The sequence below is a fragment of the Balaenoptera musculus genome, chromosome 7 (genome assembly GCF_009873245.2).
Source record: "Balaenoptera musculus isolate JJ_BM4_2016_0621 chromosome 7, mBalMus1.pri.v3, whole genome shotgun sequence".
NCBI classification, from domain to species: Eukaryota; Metazoa; Chordata; class Mammalia; order Artiodactyla; family Balaenopteridae; genus Balaenoptera; species Balaenoptera musculus.
In genome coordinates, this window is record NC_045791.1 from 1,148,157 (window position 1) to 1,170,504 (window position 22,348).

General features: G+C 49.7%; 1 protein-coding gene across 2 annotated transcripts in view; it reads left to right on the forward strand.

Moving 5' to 3' along the window:
* The first annotated feature begins 236 nt into the window (after window positions 1–236).
* GLI2 (GLI family zinc finger 2) overlaps window positions 237–22,348 on the forward strand; it is a 245,708-nt gene continuing 223,596 nt past the window's right edge. For both annotated transcript variants that reach the window (XM_036856901.1, XM_036856903.1), the window contains exon 1: window positions 237–349. The gene's annotated coding sequence lies outside the window, so the exon portion shown is untranslated. The remainder of the gene's footprint in view (window positions 350–22,348) is intronic.

Genomic DNA, 22,348 nt, shown 5'->3' on the forward strand with positions numbered 1-22,348 from the left:
CAAACTCCCATCAATGAGTCTTCGAGGAGGAGCGGGAGGCGGTGGCGGCGGCGGCGGACGCGAAGGAAGGCGAGGAAGAGTCGGAGGAGCGGGAGGAAGGAGCGCGGGCCGCGCGGCGCGCCGGGGCCTCGGGGAGCTGCCCGCTCGCCGGCGGTAGGGTGGCCCGGCCCCCGCCCGCCTCTCGGTCCCCTCCCCTGCCTGGCCCGCCCCGCCCCGGCCGGACTGAGTCCCGGCACACGGCAGCCCGCGGCGGCTCGCCGCGCCAGCCAAGTTGGGATGGGGGCCCGCAGGCACCGCTCGGCGCCCCGGAGGCCACCTGCGTGCTAGAGGCAAACTTTTGTCTCCCTCGGTAAAGTGGCTTTGGCCTTCTTTTGCTTGCTTTTCGTCGCGAAGTGCCCCCTACTCCGGCCGACCCCGGGCCGAGGGGATGCTGCGCCGTCTCGGAGGGTCCCTCGGCCGGGTACCCGCGCCACGGCACGGGGATCCGGGCACCGGGCTAGCGGGCGGCCCGGGTCCGGGTTCGGGCCAAGCCGGGCGGGGACGTAAGGGGGGTCCGGGGACTAGGAACTCGTGGCCGGGGGCGATTTTGCATCCCCCTTCCCACCTGGGGGAAAGAGTCAGTCTTCTTGGGGTGCGCAGCCAGCCGGCCTCCACGCCGTCTCCACCTCGCGCGAGCCCTGGGCTGTTTTCTCGGGAGGTGGGGGTAGCGCCGGAGGCTGGGATGCTGCGAAGCTCCAGAGGTGGGCGGTGGGAGTGTGTCTCCGGGGAGTGTGCCGGGGGTGGAGGAGCTGCAGCCAGCCGCTGCGAACTTCTAACTGCACTTCTCCGCGCAGCCCGTCCCGAGCCCTGCCTTTCTTTCTTTCTCGCTCCTTCCTCCCCCTCGTCAGGCCCTGTTGCCCCCTCCCCCTCGGTCAGGCTCTTCCCTCCGGCCTCCCTCCTCGCTTCTCTCCTCCGCCTCTATTGCCCTCCGCCCCAAGAGCCGCTTGACTTCCCGGAGGGATCCGCGCGTAATCCCTCGCCCTTTCCTCGGGTCCCCCCCACCCCGCACTTTCTTCCCCGCCCCCACTCATCGTTCCCCCCCCCCCCCGGCAATCTCTCAACAAGTATATTTGCAGAGGAATTTGAAAAATCCACTACTGCAACTTGATCTGTGTGTGATGGATGGGGAGAGGCGCGGGGAGAGTTGGGCGCCAATCCTATTAAGGGTTTAGAAAGGGGAGCGTTTTCCCCGGACCGGGGCGGGGGGGCGTGTAGAGGGGGGAGGAGGAAGGGGGCGCGTGCTTGTGTGTGTGAGTGTGAGCGCGCCTGCCGCGTCGGGGAGCTGGAAGTCCACCCATCTCGGCGTCGTTTCAGCCCAGCAGTAATTGCTGTCATTTCCTAGGAAACCCGACTTTTACTGCGCGGGGAACTCGGGATGGAGCCCGTGCGCTTCACCCCGGGTGACCGGCCGCAGGGACGCTCGTAGGCTTTGGGTCTCCCCCAGGGGGCCTTCCTCCACTCGCCTCTCTTTTGTGTCATTTTGATGTGGCTTTCCGAGTTGATCCCGGCTGGAAAAGTAGACCTTTCCTTGGAGTCTGGTGCCGGGCCCCGGGGGTCCTTCCTGCGCTCCTCTGCCCTCCGGCCCGCGCATCCCGGGCGGTGCTCGGCCTGCGGCGCGGACTTTGCAGCCCAGTGGCCGCGGCCGCGTCCTGGGCCCCCGCCCCGCCGCCCCCGCCGGGCGTGTGAAGGTTTAATCCCGACAGCTCCAGATAAAGGAGCAGTTGTAAAACGCTCATATGCTGTTTGCTGACGAGGCTCAGGGGGATGTTGGAGAATTTGAAAGTAAACGTTTCCCTCGCAAGCGGCATAAAATAGTGTTTAAGCAAATATTGTATTGGCGTGCTCAGGGGGCTCGGTGCCAGAAAGGAAAGTAAATAAACGGTGAAATCCAAAATGTACAGCCGTGGAAAGCCACGGAATAGGCGGGCTCGCCACCGGTGCCCCCGTGAGACCTGTTTGCTCTCGTCACCTTGCCTGCGAGACCCCTCCCCGCCCATTTCCTTACCTTGCCTGGGGGTTTCCTTCCCTCGGTGGCTTGCCTGTGTGGGCGCCTGGGAGCGGCTTTGCACTTGGCTCTGCCGGGAAAGAAGTCATTGTGTGGCTCCCTGGGCTGGTCTCCCCAGGGCCGGGGAGGGCGCCCTGACTATGCCTGGCTGCTTTGAGTTTTGGTGCCCTTTAGGCTCTCCCCAACTTCTGGTCCGCCCTGGGGCAGGAATTCTAGACTATAGCCTCTAGGCCACTGCAGACACATCCCTGCGGAACCTCCCTGGTCCCTTTCTTCCTTCATCTTTCTTGCTTTCGTTTTCCCAGACTTAGTGCTTCCCTCTTACAGCTGAGGGTTACAGGAAATCACGGAGATGTTCTCCCCCAGATTTTAGGTCCCACTCAAACCTAGACGCATGGAGAGTTGTCACTTGTCAGAGCGCTTCAGAGTTAGTTCAAGTTTGTGATATTTAGGGTGGTTTGTATTTGCTCTTTGCTGGGAGAAATATGCTCATTTCATGAGGTTAGTTAGTGATTCTAGGGGGATTTAAACTAAGGCACTGGAGGTGAGGAGCCCACTCGGCCAGGAAATAGCCCTCAGGTGACCCGGCTGTCTCTTGGTTTGGCATCTGAGTGACAGATTATAGTCAGAGCAGTCTGTTTTCAAAGTCAGTGGGCGAGGATACCAGTGGGAGGGAGAGAAACATTTCCAAAGCAGGGCTGGGCTCACCGGAACAAGGCAGGACTGGCTGTTAGGGATGGTTTTTTATCTTCCGTGGGGATTGTTTGGAGGGGAATTTGCACAGGGTTCAGACTACTTCAGCAGGGCCTCCCAGGCTGCTTCCAAACTCACACTGACCCTGCCCGCGGCCTTGGAGGGGACTCTTGGCTTGGCCCACTTTGAAGGGTGTGTGGGGTTAGAGAGGCCCTTCTGGCCGGGCGGCCTTAGAAAGGCGGGCCCGTCCATGTTCTCAGGGATGCTCCAGCCCACCTGTGGGGGGGACACTGAACAGAGAGAATCCTTTGAGTTGCCTGGTTGGAAGAGGGGGCCGCAGGGCCGCTGGTCAGCGACTCCTTGCCCGGCTGCGGGGGCCCTGGGGGCTGTGTACTGTAGCTGGCTTGTTTGCACTGCAGACTGAAAGATACACAAATACTTCATGCTTTGTGTACTCCCACACGTGCCCTGTACACAGTGCAGCCCCTAGGGCTGGATTAGCCAACCCCGGGATTCAGCAGGCCGACTGACAAAATTGAATATTTGCCTAATAAACACCCTTCTTACAGCAGGGCCTCTCTTGACCACCCGGGGAAGGGCGGGGGGACCGTCATCCCACAGATGCCAGCGATTCCCTCTAACTGGGACCAGGAGGTTGTCATGCACACTTTGAAAGGCTTTGTGACCCCTACACACCCAGCTGGCTTGTTCAAGCGCAAAACCCAAGTCCCACATCCTTGTGGACTCAAGGGGTAGGGCAGCCTGCCTTTTCCTTGGGCAAGTGTGTGTTCAGCCGGGTTTCCTTTCATCTGAATGACGCTCGCTTCTGCTGGTGACTCTGGCTCCGGGGAGGTGGAGCCACCTGCCCTGCTTCTTTAGGATGGGGTGGGGTTCTACCTGTGCCTGGGCCTGTTTCCCGGTACGCGGGGACAGCCAGGCCAGGCCAGGTGGACCTAGCTGTGGACCACTGCAGCTGTACCTGCTGGGCCCTTTGAAATGGAACCCTGGGGAAGCAGCTCCCCACCCCCCTTCTTCTTTTCAGTAAGTGTCAGAGGCTCGCACACGTGAAACACGTGAAGAATGCCAAAGAGAGAAACTGTATTCTCAGATTCCAGAAAGTACAGAGAGGCCGCATAGGTGATTGTACTAGCCACCAGAATAGGCAGCAATTTCAGTGAACAAGGCTCGCTGGCTTCTAAAGAAGGCTCCCGGGAAGGGAGGCTTCTTTGTAATTGTGGCCTCAGGCTTGTTTAAAAGACGGTTTGGGAAGGGGTCCTGTTTGTTGTTAGGCAGTGTCTTCTGGTAAAGAGCAACAGCTTCATGGGTTTTAAATAAATACTTGCCACCAGATTCAATACTGTTACGTATTCCCAAATGAATTTGAGTGTTTGCTGTGGACCGTAAAGGATTTAAAAAAAAAATCATTGATCATTGTTGTTAGATTTTGAGGGTGACCAGAACATCCTTAACCTACAAAACTATGTTTAAACCCCTGGGAAAATGCACCAGTGATACCAGCAGACTTTCTGCATGTTTAGTATATTATTTTACCCAATTCCTTCATCAACAAAAGCACCCTCAATATAGTGGTTTGTGTTCTGATTCTGGCTTCTTAAAAAAAACACACATGGGGGAAAATAACTCACTTAAGATGTGACCAAAGAGTTCATATTAAACTGTTTCTGAGATTTTTGGTTTCAAGTGAAAAAGTTAATGTGGTTTTATGTGTGTGTGTATGTGTGTCGTTTAAAAAAAAAAAAGGTTGCTGGGAAGTGTGTTTTAACTGTGAGTGCCCTGTTTCAGGCATTAGCATAAGAAAAAAGTTTTAGTGCATTTCCTATTGTCTTGAATGAAGAGTTTCAGCAAAGGGAGGGAAAGCCGCAAAAGGGTGATGGTCCATTGAGATTCTTGGGCAGCCCGGGCTCGTCATCTGCCCCTGAAATCTGTGATCGGATAGCACTTTTATCTCACTTTTCCATTCTCCGGCCTTTTTCACACGTTCACTTTTTGTCAAGGTTTATTGATTATGTTTTCTTCTCTGCAAATCTGTGGAAAATTTAATGAACCAAACACAGCAGTGAAATAAAGGGGGCTTTTTATTCATTAGCAAGGGATTGATTTCCCCCCTCGGGCCCAGGGCCCCTGGCCTCCAGCAAGTGAGGGAGGGGGTGGGGAGGAGGCGGGTGGCCCTGCTCCGGGCTGAGGCGGGGCCTCCCCGGCCTGCGGCCTCCCCGCAGACCAGCACCGGCTCAGCCCTGGACTCTCGGCCCCAGTGAACTTAGAAGCTCCTTCCTGATGGGTGTTCCGGGCCAGCCCCAGCCGCTGCCCAGACGCCCGCCTCGACCTCGGGGGCCGGGCTTCTCCGCGATCGGGGCTCCCTGGGCTTCGGGGCGGGTGGAGGCGGGGGATACTTGTCTTCCCCACCCTGACAAACCTCTCGACTGAGTGCCTGGGCCTTCCCGGGGACACAGTTAAGTATGGCCCTTCCTCCAGCCCCGACTCTCAGACCTGTAATTAAGCAAAGCCCCTGGTGTGATTATGCTTTGCTGACTCGGCTGGCTTTGGATCCGCTTCCCTCCACGGAACAGGGTGAACTTTAGCGTTTTGCAGAGGCTTCCTGGGCAGACTGCACATCTGTCTGTCTGTCTGTCTCCCCTACTCCCCCATCTCCCGTCTTCTCTGCCCGCTTTGTTGTTTCCTTCCCTTCTTTCTTTCCCCCTTTCTTCTCTCTCGCGCCCTCTCTGCCCCTCCCCTCCCCGCCCTGGTCTTCCTTCTCTCCTCCCTCCTGTCTTTTCTTTCTTTCCCTCCCTCTCCTCCCCGCCCATCTCCTCTTTCCTTGGGCATCTTTTTATTTCGCTCCCCCTCCTCCCCCTCCTTCCTCTCCCCGCCCCCCTCCAATTTCTGCCCCGCGGAGGGCTGGCCGGGAGGCCTCCGGGACGCGGCTTGCCCAGGCCGTGGGGACCGTGGCCGCGTCCGGGGATCCCTCTGCTCTCCGAGAGCCCGCGCGCCGGCCGCGCCGCGTCCCTCCCACCTGCCCGCCCGCCCGGTTTGTGGCGCCCGAACAATGGCCACATTGTCCCGGCCGCGCCCCGGCCGCCCCGGCGAGTGGCGGCAGGCGGGACCCTGCTCGTGGCGGCTCGGGAAGAAAGCCAGCGGCCCAGATCCAGATCGGCCGCCTTTGTCGCCAGGTGGGAGACCGCAGCGCCCGGGGGAGCCGGCGCCCACCTGGAGAAGGCGCTTCTCGAAAGGGCGCCCTCCCTGCCCACGGCCGCTGGTCCTCCCTGCCCCTTCCCAGTGGCTCCCCTCCCCCTTCTCCGAGAAGGGATTCATTCGACTTTAGGTGACAGTTTGCAGAGTGAATTGAGAGCATTTCGCTAGAGCCAGGAGAAAAGGGGCCACGTTACCAAACTTTTGGCGGCATCCGAAACTTTTTCCGTAAGGCATCTGCGCGGGTGCCGAAGGCCCCCTTTTGCCCTGACCCCCACCTTCCCCACCGAGGCAGGAAAGGAATGGTGGTCTCTCAGAACAGTATCCCCCCCCCCCCCCCCCAACCCATTCGCCTTGACCTGTAGGGATTCAAGACCTCTTAGCGCTTAGAAAAAGAAGGATCTTTGAATGCTTAGGATGTTAAAAGAGCATCCGTCCCTGCGTCCAAGCAGACGCTTAGCAATGCTCCTTTGTGTGGTGGACAATGCAATAAGTCAGCCCTACTTTTGAGCCACATTTATAAGGAACTGTAAGGGCCGCTCAAGTACACTTGTGCTAAGTTGAATTGATTGAAATTTAATGGCGGTTAGTGGCGATGAATGGTAATGATTTCCCAGCGTATCTTTGGCATACTTGACATTAATAACAGTGTGTGTGTGTACCCGCACCGGGAGCCTGCCACACACGTGAGGCGGTAGCATTATTCATTTCCGGAGATGCCAGTCCTTTGCCTCCTTCCTCTCCTGAAATCCTTTTCCTTCTCACCATAATTCAGTTAGTTGTTCAGATGATTTTTTAAAAAACAGCAAAGGAAAAGAAGGAAAGAGAAAAATCTTTCTCCACTGAGTTCGTACATCATTTCAACATAATTTTGTGCTCATGATTTTTTTTCAATTCCTACGTAAATCAGCTTCTCATATACCAAATATGATGAATTTGTTTTAGCTGCCATCATGAATTAATGTTATGCAAATAGAAGCTTTGCAGGTGAAATGATTTACTTAATAATTTCAACTTCTAATATTTAAACTCATTCATTATGTTGGGAGTTAAAAAAAAAAACAAGTCCATATTTTTAAACCTGCGTTGGGGGAGATTGCTATGCAAGTATTTGCAGTGTAGGCAGGCCTTGAAGGCCAGAAAATAGCTCTTCATGTGTTGATTCTTTCTTGGATAACCTATAGTTCACCACGCGGTGGCTTAAGAAGCAGGGGCTAGAAGTCTTAACAAGTGCCGTCTGTGGGTGGGACAACACAAAGGCATTGAAATAAATCCAAGGTGACCATCACGGTGATATACCCCCGGGACTGAACATGCTCTGCTCTGGGAACTAAGAAGGGCTTCGCTTTTGAACTCGTCTTGACTGAGCCGGGTGGTGAAGGGTGAAGGGGCTCTGATGCCCCCTGCCCTCATCTTTGTCATTTGCTGGTTGAGACCATCTTAAGAGCAAGTCTTTAATGCCTGCCCATGAAGGTAGCAGTGATATAAAAAGTTGGGCAGAGGACTGCCACCGCCCCCCCCCAAATGCTAGGAAGACTTCCTTATGTGTGTCATCTTTTCAGGATGCTTTCTTCTGGAAAAAGTTGAGGAAGAGAGTAAAAGGGATGGATAAATGCCCCGTGATGAGTAAGGAGCCCAGACCCTTGGGGTTACATCTGGGAGAGTGACACCCATCACTCAAGAGCTGGGTGACCCTGTGCCAGTCGCTTGGCCTCTCTGTGGAGGGGGAGGAAGCTAGGCAGATGTGATCTCTCAGATCCTGCAGCTTCACCAGCCTGGGAGCCAGCACAGCCGGCCTCTCGCAGCTGTCTTTAAGAATCAGACCTCAGGCAGGGTGGGGGGACCAGGGTCTGGACAAAGTCGGGGGTCTGGGTCTTTGCCTCTGCTTCTGGGGAGAGTGAAGTGAGGCCCTCTCAAGGAAGCTGCCCCCGCTTCCCATCTCCCCCTGCCTGTCACTCTGCCTAGTCAGCTGCAGTGCTCGGGGCACCTCCGGGATGTGGTCACAGGGTGAGCGGGGATAGAGTGGACTAGGGGACATTGGTGTGGGTGGGGGAAGCACTCGGCAATGCCTTTTCAGACCCTCCTGAAATGTGTCTCAGATCTCTGACGATAAGGGTCAAGTTTTGACTTGCTGTCTCCAAAAATTGAGGTCATCGTGATCGGATGATGGGTTGAAGGTTCATCACTCAGCCGTTTCTGCAGAGGGCAGTGGGTTGTGTGGGGTTGATACATTGTGTGTCCAGGCAGCGACAGCGTATTTAGGGCTGGCCCTCACCGTCTGCGGAGATCAAGGTGAGGGGACGTCGCTGGGCTCGCTGGCTGAGGGCGCCTCGTTTCTGTAGGGGAAGAAGGAGTCTGACTCAGCAGTTACTCAGTCAGGAGCTGTCAGGTGTGCTGACGGTAGGAGGGAGCAGGATGGCAGGGTTTGAATGTAACTCAGGTGTCTTCGTCTTTAGAAGATGTCACACACGTAATGTCCTATGTTACTCACAGGCATGATGTAGTATGTTAGGCTGCTCTTCCGGTTAAGTGTGAATGTGGTGTGTGTGATATCTCTGTTTATGCTGATATCCGTATATACCAGGAAGTTTTTTTAACTACCAGGTCTCTTTATGAATTAGATATTTTTCTTCTCCTAAGATGCACTTAAACAAAAAGAGAAATAGCATAAGAGAGTGAAGTCAGCACTGGAAATGAGCTATAGAGGCAAATCTAAGAAAGCCTCCAGCGGGCTTCCAGCCAGGGATTCAGATGGAAAGCTGGGGAAATATGCAGATTCTCGGGCCCCCATGGAGACCCTATTGAATGTGAATTCCTATGGAGGGGACCCTGAGATCCGCCTTTTATCAAGACTTTTTAGGGCGGGGTGATGGGAATTTAGTGATTTCTTTCTGTGACGTCCTTCACTTCCTCTGTGATTTTTGCATTAACAAAGGGAGAACGTTTGCTTCTTTAAGCCTGGATGGATAACTCAGAATTTAGACTTTCCAGCTATTTGCTGCACTGGAGGTTGGGGCACACAAACTAGCTGAGAACTGAGCTGCTTCTCCTCCGGAACAGCACAGAGAAGTGGGCTCTCTTTCTGAGACTGTCAGGTGGCTGCGGCAGTCCCCTGGTTTGCTGTGAAAGATCCCTGAAGACCCCAGGAGAAACCACAGAGCAGCGAGCTTATTAAATCAGCACCTTCGTTTCTGTGCCGTGGGTTCTTGGCCGGAGGGTCCCTAGGATCGCTCCTTTGTTTTCTCCTGTATAAGAAACTACCTGTGCATCATGATGGCTGTCTCACTGCTTCAGTGGCCAGAAGTCAGTCCCTCTTTGGGTCCGGGTCTGTGTTGCCGAGTTTGAGCAGATCTTTGGGAAGTGTGACCCCCCACTGAGGTTTGACCGAAGGGCTTGCCTGTGCTGTCTTTATGGTTCCCTGGGAAGGACAGAAAGGCTGAGTGAGGAGCTGGTGCAGGCTGGCGTGCCCTCCCAGCCGTGGTGGCCTCAGGCCTGGAGCTGCAGGACGTCCGCCTTGAGGAGCAGGGACTGGTGGAGTGGCCTGGCCTCTCTGCCCAGGTCCACCGTGAGGGAAGCTCGTGGCTGAGGTGGTCCGCGGCGCTGGCTGGCATCTCGCCCCCAGCTCACAGCATCCGCTGCCTGCATCCTAGCCGTGGCGTCAGCATATTTCAAGAACATCCCGTCTCCTCACTAGGACTTGAGTCTCCTTCAGAGGGAGAAGGCAAGAGAGATTCCAGAAGGAGTCTCTGACGAGTACAGGGCAGCTGGGTCATCAGGGAGGGCGCGGCTTCTCAGCTTAGAGTGGGCGTCCTGACAGCTGCCTTCCAGGTGTGTCTTAGTGTGAGATGGGGCTCTGAGTGGGAGCCTGGCGTCGCCCTCGCTCGAGGGCAGGGTCCCGGGGATGGTGGCCTTTCCTGTCCCTGAGGTCCAGCTGGCCTTGGAGACTTGGGCTCTTGGGTGTCTCTGGCTCTGACGATGTGGACCAGCTTTGGGGAGCATTGCGACGTGTACTGTCCTGGCCTGCACACTGTTGGCTTTCTGTTAATATTTCAAGTGCATGTGGGCAAGGACTTCAAGAGGGACTGGAAAAGGACCACTTCCGTACATTTGAAGCTGGGCCTTGTGGACTCACCCCGTCCACTCTGCCCTGGGTTCCGACTGCGGCCGCTTGGAGGCATCGGGCTGATGGGGAAGTGCGGTCTTCCTTCCACGTTAGCTCAGTTCCTCTGCTCGGTCTAGACCCCCAAGGGCAGATTGAGGGCACACTGCCCGGCGGCACCCCGGCACTAGGAGCCCAGTGGGAAGTGCGATGAAGGCTGGTGGCATTTCCATCTCCCCTGAATCTCTGGTGTCCAGCATCTGGGTGCCGCATCCGTGTCCAGATCAGGCCCTCAGTCCCGGGACCCTCGGGCCCCCAGGACCCAGCCTAGCTGTTTTACCAAGAACAGCTAAGGCCCCACGCTCTAGGGCGGTGCTCCTTCATTGACACCCCTCTTCCCATCCTCCAGGGACCCCCCTTGAGCAGGCGGTCGCTGGTGGGCAGGAAAGATGGAGGTGCCATCAGGCTGAGGGCCCCTTTGGAATCTTTTTTTAAAAAATAAATTTATGTTATTTATTTATTTATTTATTTATTTCTGGCTGCGTTGGGTCTTCGTTGCTGCGCGGGGCTTTCTCCAGTTGCGGCGAGCGGGGGGCTACTCTTTGTTGCGGTGTGCGAGCTTCTCACTGTGGTGGTTTCTCTTGTTGCGGAGCACGGGCTCTAGGCACACGGGCTTCAGTAGTTGTGGCACGTGGGCTCAGTAGTTGTGGCTCGCGGGATCTAGAGCGCAGCCTCGGTAATTGTGGCGCACAGGCCCAGTTGCTCCGCGGCATGTGGGATCTTCCTGGACCAGGGCTTGAACCCGTGCCCCTGCATTGGCAGGTGGATTCCCAAGCACTGTGCCACCACGGAAGACCCTATCTCCTCAAGCATATTTTATTTTACTCTCTTTATTACGTTGTTGGGCATTTAGGTTTTTTTCTAGTTTTTGTTACTGTAGATAACACTGGACTAGACATCTTTGTGTGTAAATGTTTACCTGAGATTCTAATTCCCTAGAATAGACTTTTTTTTTAATATTTTTAAAAAAATTTATTTTGATTGCATCGGGTCTTAGTGCGGCAGGCGGGCTCTTGGTTGCGGCATGCACGCGGGATCTAGTTCCCCGACCAGGGATGGAACCCGGGCCCCCTGCATTGGGAGTGTGGAGTCTTACCCACTGCACCACCAGGGAAGTCCCTAGAATAGATTCTTAAAAGTGGAATAACTTGGTGGAAGTATTTGGACAGCTGTTCTTGAGGCCCTCAGTAGGGTTTAGAGGATTTCCAGTAGTAGTTTTCTAGCTTTTGGGGAGAGATGTGAGATGTCAGCTTGAGGTTCTCAGAACAGCTATGTACAAATCAGCGTAGAGTAATTAGTTGAGTGCCTTCTGCCTGCCCAGTGACTTGCAAAATACGGCCTCATTTTGCAGATGGGTGACCTGAGTCTCAGAGACATCGGATAATCCCTGCGTTTCCCTGAGCAGTGGGAGGAAGAGCCCTGGGCAGAGGCTGGTGCCCAAACCAGGACCCTCTCCCGGAGCTGGCTTCTGAGTGCCGCCCTGGCCCCCCCTGTGCAAAGGCTACAGCATTGATTCTCAACCGCGGCTGTTTGTTCCCCAGGGGATATTCGCTCACGTCTGGAGTCAATCAGCTAGCACTTACTGGAGCGTCTGTTACGGGCCTGGCCGTGTTAAGCTCACTGCCCTAGGCTCACACCTTGCTAACTTGGTTAGGAGCTGGCGGCCTTCGAAATCCCAGCCGATTTCTCCAGTGTGCATCTGTCCTCCTCCTCTATCCTCCATGTCTAGCAGGAGCCTACTTCAGGAGAGCCAGGAATTGGCTGGTGTGACCTCAAAAGGCAGTTACCTAGGAATACGAGCCCGGAGCAGATACCGCTTCAGCTGTCATCGGGGAGAACCTGTCTGCTTTCCTGGCTTCAGGCTAAGTTTCCTACTTAACAATGAATTTTGTACCGGCTTTTCCTGGCTAGTCAGGGATCATAGAGTCCTGGGTCCTAATAGTGAAAAGCCCAGGGGTGGGGGCCATTGGCGATGGCTCATTTATTTAACCAAACAGTTGTGCCTGAGTAAGTCTGGGAAGGCTTCCTCTAAGAGGCCAGTGTCACTTGGAGGATGAAGTGTAGGGAGGGGACCCAGCAGGATACAGAGGGGCCCTTTATGAGAGCCTGGGGTGCTTTGAGGGGCAGGCTTTGTGATTCCAAGGATGGCTCCACCAACTTATTGTCAGCCGTGGTTTATCTTCATCCAGGACGTGAGGTATAAACATGCAGGGGACTCAGGTTCTTTCTGGGACTGAAACATTTGGGATCTGATGTGCAACAAAGTGATTATCACCTTTCCCTTTTCATTTTCCTCCTTTTGGGTTTGGGCCAACTTCATTTCTCAAGTTGTTTTTTTTCTTGCGGTTAGGCTTTTCCCTCTTTTGTGGAAAAGAGGGAATTCCCAGCAAATATGCACATGCCTCTTCTCATCCCACCAACTCTTGCCCATCTGTAGGCAAGGGATATGGTGTCTGACCGTGCCTCCACCTATTCTTGACCTGCTCCCTAAAGATAACTCCCGCTCAGGGTCTGTTGGAGGGAGTGATGGGTGGAAAAGGGATGAGAGGGCTTCCCTGGTGGCGCAGTGGTTAAGAATCCATCTGCCAATGCAGGGGACACGGGTTCGAGCCCTGGTCCAGGAAGATGCCACGTGCCGTGGAGCAACTAAGCCCATGTGCCACAGCTACTGAGCCTGTGATCTAGAGTCTGTGAGCCACAACTGCTGAGCCTGTGTGCCGCAACTACTGAAGCCTGCGCACCTAGAGTCTGTGCTCTGCAACAAGGGAAGCCACTGCAATGAGAAGCCCGTGCACCACAACGAAGGTAGCCCCCGCTGTCTGCAACTAGAGAAAACCCACGCGCAGCAACAAAGACCCAATGCAGCCAAAAATAAATAAAATAAAATAAATTAATTAAAAACAAAAAGGGATGAGAAGATGAACTTGGTTTTCAGAACACTCTTGACTATGATCCTCAGGAACACTTGCAGTGATTTAAGAGTAGTAGTTGTCATGCATCCCACCATCCATCCACCCACCCATCCATCCATCTATCCATCCATCCATCCATCCATCCATCCATCCACTTATCCATCCACCCACCCATCCATCCATCTATCCATCCATCCATCCATCCATCCATCCATCCATCCATCCATCCATCCATCCATCCATTATTTATCATCCACTCACCCATCCATCTTCCACCCATCCATCTATTGATCCATCATCACCCATCCATCCATTAGCCATCGACTGTCCATCCTTCATCCATCCACCCATCCATCCATCCACCCATCCATCCATCATCTGTCCATCCATCCATCCACCCATCCATCCATCATCTGTCCATCCATCCATCCACCCATCCATCCATCCACCCATCCATCCATCATCTGTCCATCCATCCATCCACACATCCATCCATCTATCCATCCATCCATCATTTATCATCCACTCATCCATCCATCATCTGTCCATCCATCCATCATCATCCATCCACCCATCCATTATCCATCATCCATTGATCCATTTATCATACATCTATTCATCCATTGATCCATCTATCTTCTATTCATCCATTATTCATCCAGCCATCATCTTCCACCATCCATCCATCCATCCATTTATCATACATCTGTTCATCCATTCATCCATCCATCTTCTATCCATCCATCATTCATCCATCTTCTATCCATTCATCCATCCTCTATCCATTCATTCATCCATCCGTCCATTGACTACAGGAATTTTAAAGGCCTTTGCTGTTGGTCCTTGGCATACCCTTCCTCTCCTATCCATGAAGCCAGTAACTCAAGGGTCACATCCTCCATGGAATCATTCCTGTCTCAGACCTAGGCTTCCACTTGTCCCTGGGGTTTCTCTTACTTATAACACTCATTAATACTGTCTTACCATTGTCTTTTTATTTGTGCTTAGTAATTGTTTGTTGATCAATGGATTCTAGGAAATTTCTCAGTGGGAGAAAATGGCATTTGTTCAGTTTCCTTTGACAACTCTCTAAAGAAATATGAGCCAACCAAGCAGTCTCCAGATTGGCTTCCTTGATTTGAGAGAGCAAGAGTGCTTGTTTATAAAATTAGTTTGTAATATGGCAGAGTTGTATTTTATATAATCCAAGTACGTGTTATAGTTCATTTGGGCCCCCTACGTAATCTCTGTGTACCATGTTTTTATAACCACACTGAGGGGTTTTTGGTGGGAGACAGGGTGTTTTAGTGGTTAAGGCATTGGAAATGTGGTGAGGTAACCAGGGTTCTAGTCTGGCTTTGCCTGGAGGTTAATAGGAGACCTTGGGTGAGCCATTGTCCCCCTCTGAGCCTCTCTTGGTTTATTCCTTGTCCATCAAATGAGATGGTTGGAATAGATCATTTCAAGCAACCTTTAAGCCATGATATTTAGGGCCTAGGATCACAGTTTCTCTATTTTAGCGATTAGAGAGGGTTGAATTTGGGGTTTTTAGACTCATGGATGGTCCTATCACTGATTTGCTTGAATAAGGAAGCAGCCCTTGACCTTGACATTCCCATAGGAGGTGCTCCGTCTCTAAACGCCATGGTGGTCTCAGGTGGCAGGGCCTTAGAGACCATGCACTGTTTTAGCACCATCACCATGGGTTGTGCTAGGATAACAACCGCATGCAGTAGGAATCATCATGTGCATTTTAAAGATGCTGTGGAGGTTGCTGGTTTTACTGGACTTGCCCGAGGTCCCAAAGCAACAACAGTCAGGGTCAGTTTCCCATTCATGGGGGGCTCTGCCGTATCCTCGGAGGGCAGAGCAGGGCACAGTCTTTGTCTCCGCAGAGACCCCTCTGTCTTGGAGGCCCGTCCCTGGCAGTCCTGATAGTGGGAATATATGCATGGTCCTCTCATCGGTCCCGACCTGCCTCTTGCATCTCCCGAGCCAAGAGGTGGTCCTTTCTGTGGAGCCCGGCTCCCTGAGGAGGGACAGTGAGCCTCTTCCCTGGGCTAGTTTTTCCCCAGAGAGCACCCCCTTTCCGGGGCAAGTCTGGGCTCTCCACGTTCCACACGACGCAGCTTGGCGTCCCTTTGGTGCCGTGGCCAGCACTCCGGAGAGGGACCGTCCAGATGGGAGCTTGCTTCTCCAGCTGTGGCGCAGCCATTGTGGGGGGACGGGTGCATCAGCCCTTAGTCTGGAAGGTTCAGGGGAGCAGGGGCTTTGGATCGGGCACGGGAGACAGACTGCGCGTCCCAGCTCTGTGGCTCTGTTTTCTCATCTGTAAAGTGAGGATATCTGTGGACCCATATCCTGGGGGTTTAATGAGGATAAAAGGGTTTATATGTATCAAGTCCCTGGTACATAGCATGAAATCTTTTATTTTACTGAAACATAGTTGGTTTATGATGTTGTGTTAGTTTCAGGTGTACAGCAAAGTGACTCAGTTATACATGTATGCATGTATATCTATATTCTTTTTCAGAGTCTTCTCCATTATAGATTATTATAAGGTATTGAGTATAGTTCCCTGTGCTGTACAGTAGGGCCTTGTTGGTTATCTATTTTATATACAGTAGTGTGTATCTGTTAATCCCAAACTCCTAATTTATCCCTTCCCCCACTTTCCCCTTTGGTAACCATAAGTTTGTTTTCTATGTCTGTGAGTCTATTTCCATTTTGTAAATAAGTCCATTTGTATAATTTATTTTAGATTCCACGTATCAATATAAGTGACATCATATGGTATTTGTCTTTCTCTGTCTGACTTAACTTCACTTAGTATGATAATCTCTAGGGCCATCCATGTTGCCGCAAATGGCATTATTTCATTGTTTTTTTTTATGGCTCAGTAGTGTTCCATATGTACCACATCTTCCTTATCCATTCATCTGTCCATGGACATTTAGGTTGATTCCAGGTCTTGGCTGTGAAATCTTGATTACTACTAAGAAGGCAGTCCAACGGGCACCATATTTTTGGCAGCTACATCCTACTAGCGACTCATTTAAGCTCCAGTCAACCCAGATCCCGGTTTTCATTTGCCCATGCTGCTAGTTTAAACCAGAGTCCCCAGCACAGTTTCTGCTAAAAGACCTCTTGACAGGGGCAGAGCCTGTGCTCACCAGCACCTGGACGCTTTTTGTGCCCTTGTTTCTGACTGGGAAAGCAATCAGTTCGTTAGCAGGGGGAGTTTCTGAGAGGTGCCCGGTTGTGCCCTGTCTCAGACCAATGAGGCACCCCCTGGACCTTACCTTCAGGCCGCCTGAGGGTGATGACGCAGCCCCACGTCTGTCCTGCCATGCTCCAGAGAGTCTTTCCAAAGCAGGGCTCTTGGCCAGATCCCTTCACAAGCCAGGCCGGTGGCCGCGCTCTTCAGCTGATGGACCTGCTCAAGGTTGCAGGTCGTTGCTGGTCAGAGAACATGCGGCTTCACGAGGCCACTGACCACTTGGCCCCCTATGGCCCCTCAGGGGTACTCTGCCCGACAGGACAGCTGGAGTGAGGCTCCCTGGCCTAAAATAGTCTTCTCCCCATTCTCACCCCAGCTCAGGGCTCTTGAGGGCCCCAATATGAAAACAACAGATTTGTTCTGGATTTATCAAACATTTTGTTTTGCTTTTTGGTCTACTTAATTCTAGTCTCTGTTTTTCTGTTCCTATCCTTATCTCCCTCAGTATTTTACAGATTTGAGATTGTATGGTTTATAGCAGGCGTCCCCAACCCTTGTGCCAGAGATTGGTACCGGCCTCTCAGGAACCGGGCCGCACAGCAGGAGGTGAGCGGTAGGTGGGCGAGTGAGCGAAGCTTCCTCTGTATTTACAGCCGCTCCCCATTGCTCGCACTACCACCTGAGCTCTGCCTCCTGTCAGCATTATGGTGAGTTGTATAAATATTTCATTACATATTACAATGTAATAATAACAATAGAAATAATAGAAATAAAGTGCACAATAAATGAAATGCACTTGAATCATCCTAACCGCACCCCCCCAACCCCGGTCCATGGAAAAATTGTCTTCCATGAAACCGGTCCCTGGAGCCAAAAAGATTGGGGAATGCTGCTTTATAGTTTTCACCCTATAATTTTTACTTAATACCTTTTGTAAGCATTTGTTGTAGGCTCTGTCAGAGTGTTTGTGCTTGATCCCCCTCTTTTGGACATAGTTATTTTTTCACTATCATAAGTAACTCTTCTAAAAACACCTTTGTATATAAATGCTCTAAGTTTCTTAGTCTACTTAACTTTCCTTTTAAAAAAACAAAACAAAAATAGATCATTTGTAAACTAATTGTGAAGAAAGATTTAAAAAGAAGGAAGTTGAAGCCACCATGACCTCGGGTTTCTGTTCCCCACATTTTCTGTGGGGACCCCCAGCACCTTGGTGGATGTTTTTCAAGACTTTTCTACTTATGTTCACTAATATTTTCTACACTCAGGAATCACATCACACATGCTGCTTTATCGTGTTTTTTTTTTTTAATTAATTTATTTTATTTTTGGCTGTGTTGGGTTTTTGTTGTTGCGCGTGGGCTTTCTCTAGTTGTGGCGAGCGGGGGCTACTCTTCGTTGTGGTGTGCGGGCTTCTCATTGCAGTGGCTTCTCTTGTTGCAGAGCACGGGCTCTAGGCGTGCGGGCTTCAGTAGGTGTGGCACACAGGCTCAGTAGTTGTGGTTCTCAGGCTCTAGAGTGCAGGCTCTGTAGTTGCGGCGCACGGGCTTAGTTGCTCCGTGGCACGTGGGATCTTCCCGGACCAGGGCTCGAACCCGTGTCCCCCGCATTGGCAGGTGGATTCTTAACCACTGCGCCACCAGGGAAGCCCCACAGATGTTGTTTTATAATCTAGTTTTTCACTCACCACCGCATTTGTGTGTATGTTTTCCTGGAGATGTAAATCTTTGACTGTAACTGATGGCAGTCTTTGGATAAATTTCTAGAGGTCGAATTCCAGATCAGAGGTGAGGTCATATTCAAACTCTTTTCTCCTGTTTTTAGGTAAGTGGTTAAAAAATGTAACTGCCCAGGGGTGGGCTCTTTTTTTTTCTTTTCTGATACTAATAAAAGTAATATATATATATATATTTGTTATTCCGATTCAAACCTATACCAGTAAAAAAAAAATCAGTTTTTTCTGATACAAACCTAATACAAATAAAAAAGCTTAAACATTCAGAAATGTACAATGTGGAGAGAGGAGGTACCCCCAAATCCTATTCCCTAGAGATAACCACCAATAATGGGTATACATGAGTTTCCAGTGTTTCTTAACTGACATAGACCAATATTTTATTGTCATTATCATTTATTTTTACACAAGTGGGATCATACTACTAGTAGTGTTCAACCACTTGCTTTCTTTTTGCTCACTTAACAATACTCCTTGGTGTTCTTTCTACATCTGTCTGTGATAGAATAACCTTACTCATTTTATTTTTCACTAATCTTTATTTACACCTATCCATTTATTGAATAGTCGCGTATTCACATGGTTAATAATCTCAAAAGGCATAAAGGGTTATCTATACACATATATAAAGTCTTTCTAGCTCTGCTGTAGCCCCGCCACCCACATAGGTTTCCCAGGGCCAGTCGGTGATCCTGGGTTTTGTGTGTATCCTTCCAGAAATAAGTTTTATGCAAGTCGCATGCAAATGACTAGATAATCTTTTTTCCCCTTTTTATACCTAAATGGAAGCATTGGATACGACCTGTACTGTAACCTGCCTTTTTCACTCACCACCCAATGTGAGCACGTAAAGAGCTTCCCACTCCTTAGGTTAAGGAGGTATATACCTTTTTTAAAAAAAAATCTAGTTCCTGTTGATGGACACTTGCCACTGTAAAGAGTGTTATTAATACATTGAATAACCTTATAATACGTCATTTCACACACATGAGTATATCTTTGTAGATGACTTCCTATAAATGAAATTTCTGGGCATAGAGGTGAGGGTTTTTGTAACTCAGGTAGATATTGCCAACTCACTTTCCGTAGAAGTTTACAGTGCCACCAGCAACCGATAAGAGTGCGTATTTCCCCATATCCACCCCAGTAGAATGTTACAATCAAACGTTTTGATCTTTGCCAATCTGATAGTTGGAAGAAAAGCTACATCTCAGTGGAGTTTTTTTAAAATGTAAAATTTGATAAGTTTTGACTTATGTCTGCAAACCACAGTCACGATAGCGGTCATATCCATCATCCCCATAAGTTTCTTCCTGCCCCTTTGTAATCTGTCCCTCCCACCTGCTCTCCTTCCCCGGGCAACCACTGATCTGTGTTTGGTCACTATAGACCTGTTTGCCTTTTCTAGAATTAAATGGAACCATACAGGTTGTGTGCTTTTTTTTTTGGTCTGGCTCTTTCACTCAGTGCAGTTACTTTGGGATTCATCCATGTTGCACAGAGCAATGGTCCATCGTTTTTATTGCTGAGTAGTATTCCATCATATGGATGTACCCTAATTTGTTTATCCAGATGCCTGTTGACGGACATTTGGGTTGTTTCCAGTTTTGGGCTATCACACATAAGGCTGCTACGAACATTTTGTACAAGTCATTGTACGGCCATACGCGTTCTTTTCTCTTGGGTAAATCCTGAGGGGTGGGACTTCTGGCTCAGAGAGTAGGTGTGTCTAGGTCATGAGGTAGGTATGACTGACTTTTCAAGAAACAGTAAAACTGTTTAACAAAGAGAATTGTACAATTTTATATTCCCACCAGCAGCATATGAGAATCCCAGTTTTACCACATCCTTGCCAACTCTTGAAATGGTCGATCTTTTGAATTTTAGCTATTTAAAAAAAAAATTGTTTATTTTCACTCACCTATAGATAGGTCTCTTTTTTTTAACCATACTATTCACCCATTTAAAGTGTACAATTCAATGGTTTTTTGTATGTTACATTATTGTATTTTGTAATTGTAGTAAAATATATGTAATATAAAATTTGCTATTTTAACCATTTTAAGGGTACAATCCAGTGGCATTAATTACATTCACAATGTTGTGTGATCGTCACCACTATCTATTTCCAAAACTCTTTCATCACCCCAAGCAGAAACTCTGTACCCATTAGGCAGTAACTGTCCATTCTGCCCCCCCCATCCCTGTAACTTCTACTTTCTTTTTTTTTTAAATTGAAGTATAGTTGATGTACAATATTATACAAGTTACAGGGGTACAATATGGTGATTCACAATTTTTAAAGGTTATACTCCATTTATAGTTTTTATAAAATATTGGCTCTATTCCCCGTGTTGTACAATATATCCTTGAAGCTTATTTTATACCTAAGAGTTTGTACCTTTTAATCCCCTACCCCTATTCTACTTTCTGTCTCTATGAATTGCCTAGTCTAGATATTTTATATAAGCAGAATCATATAATATTTGTCCTTTTGTGTCTGGCTTCTTAAACTTAGCATAATGTTTTAAAGGTTCATCCTCATTGTAGCATGTGTCAGAACTTCATTCCTTTTTAAGGCTGAAGAGTATTCCATTGGATGTATAGACCACATTTCGTTTATCCATTCATCTGTTGATGGGCACTTGGGCTGTTTCCAACTTTTGGCTATTCTGAATACACTGCTGTGAATATTGGTGTACAAATGAATTTTAGCTATTTTAATGGGTGTGTGGTAGTACCTCATTGTAGTTTTAATTTACATTTTCCTAATGAATGGTGTTGTGCTTTTTTAAAAATAATTAATTAATTAATTAATATATTTTTGGCTGCGTTGGGTCTTCGTTGCTGCATGCGGGCTTTCTTTAGTTGCGGCGAGCAGGGGCTACTCTTCGTTGCGGTGCACGGGCTTCTCATTGCGGTGGCTTCTCTTGTTGCAGAGCAGGGGCTCTAGGCGTGCGGGTTCCAGTAGTTGTGGCACGAGGGCGCAGTAGCTGTGGCTCGAGGGCGCAGTAGCTGTGGCTCAAGGGCTCTAGAGCTCAGGCTCAGTAGCTGTGGCACACGAGCTTAGTTGCTACGCGGCACCTGGGATCTTCCCGGATCAGGGCTCCAACACGTGTCCCCTGCATTGGCAAGCGGATTCTTAACCACTGCACCACCAGGGAAGCCCTGGTGTTGTGCTTTGATGTGCTCTATTGCCATCTGCATTTCTTCTTGGTATAGTATCTGATTTACCCTGGCAACTCCCTTGTTTTTAAACCTTGGTTTGTTTGTTTTTTAATTATTCAGTTTTGAGAGTTCCTTATATATTCTGGCTACCAAGTTTCTTAACAGTTTATATGCTTTGCAAATATATTCTCCAAGTCTGTGGCTTATCTTTTCATTCTCTTAACAATATCTTCTGTAGAGTAAAATATTTTAACTTTGATGAACTCCACTTTATAAAATTTCTTTTATAGATCTTGCTTTTGGTGTCGTATCCAAAGAATCTTTGCCTAGACCGAAGCCATAAAGGTTTTCTCCTGTGTTTTCTTTTCAGAGGTATTAAAGTTTTAGGTCTGTGATCCATATTGAGTTCATATGTATACAGTACAAAGTATGGACCAAAGTTACTGATTTATTTACAGACATACCTCGTTTTACTGTGCTTTGTTTTATTGCACTTCACAAATATTGTGTTTTTTACAAATTGAAGGTTTGTGGTGACCCTGCATCAAGCAAGTCTATTGGTGTCCTTTTTCCAACAGCATTTGCTCACTTTGTGTCTCTGTGTCACATTTTGGTAATTCTTGCAATATTTCAAACTTTTTCATTATTATTATATTCGTTTGATGATCTATGATCAGTGATCTGTGATATTACTATTGCAAAAAGAATATGACCTGCTCAAGGTTCAGATGATGGCTACACTTTTTAGCAATAAAGTATTTTTTTTTTTTTTTTAAAGAAATTCACGTTCTTTTATTTATTTATTTATTTATTTATTTATGACTGTCTTGAGTCTTCGTTTCTGTGCGAGGGCTTTCTCTAGTTGCAGCAAGTGGGGACCACTCTTCATCGCGGTGCATGGGCCTCTCACCATCGCGGCCTCTCTTGTTTCGTAGCACAGGCTCCAGACGCGCAGGCTCAGTAATTGTGGCTCACGGGCCCAGTTGCTCCGTGGCATGTGGGATCTTCCCAGACCAGGGCTCGAACCCGTGTCCCCTGCATTGGCAGGCAGATTCTCAACCACTGCGCCACCAGGGAAGCCCCAGCAATAAAGTATTTTTAAATTAAGGTATGTATGTTTTTTTTTAGACAATGCAATTGCACACTTAATAGACTACAGGATAGTGTAGTCATAGCTTTCATATGCACTGGGAAACAGAAAATTTGTGTT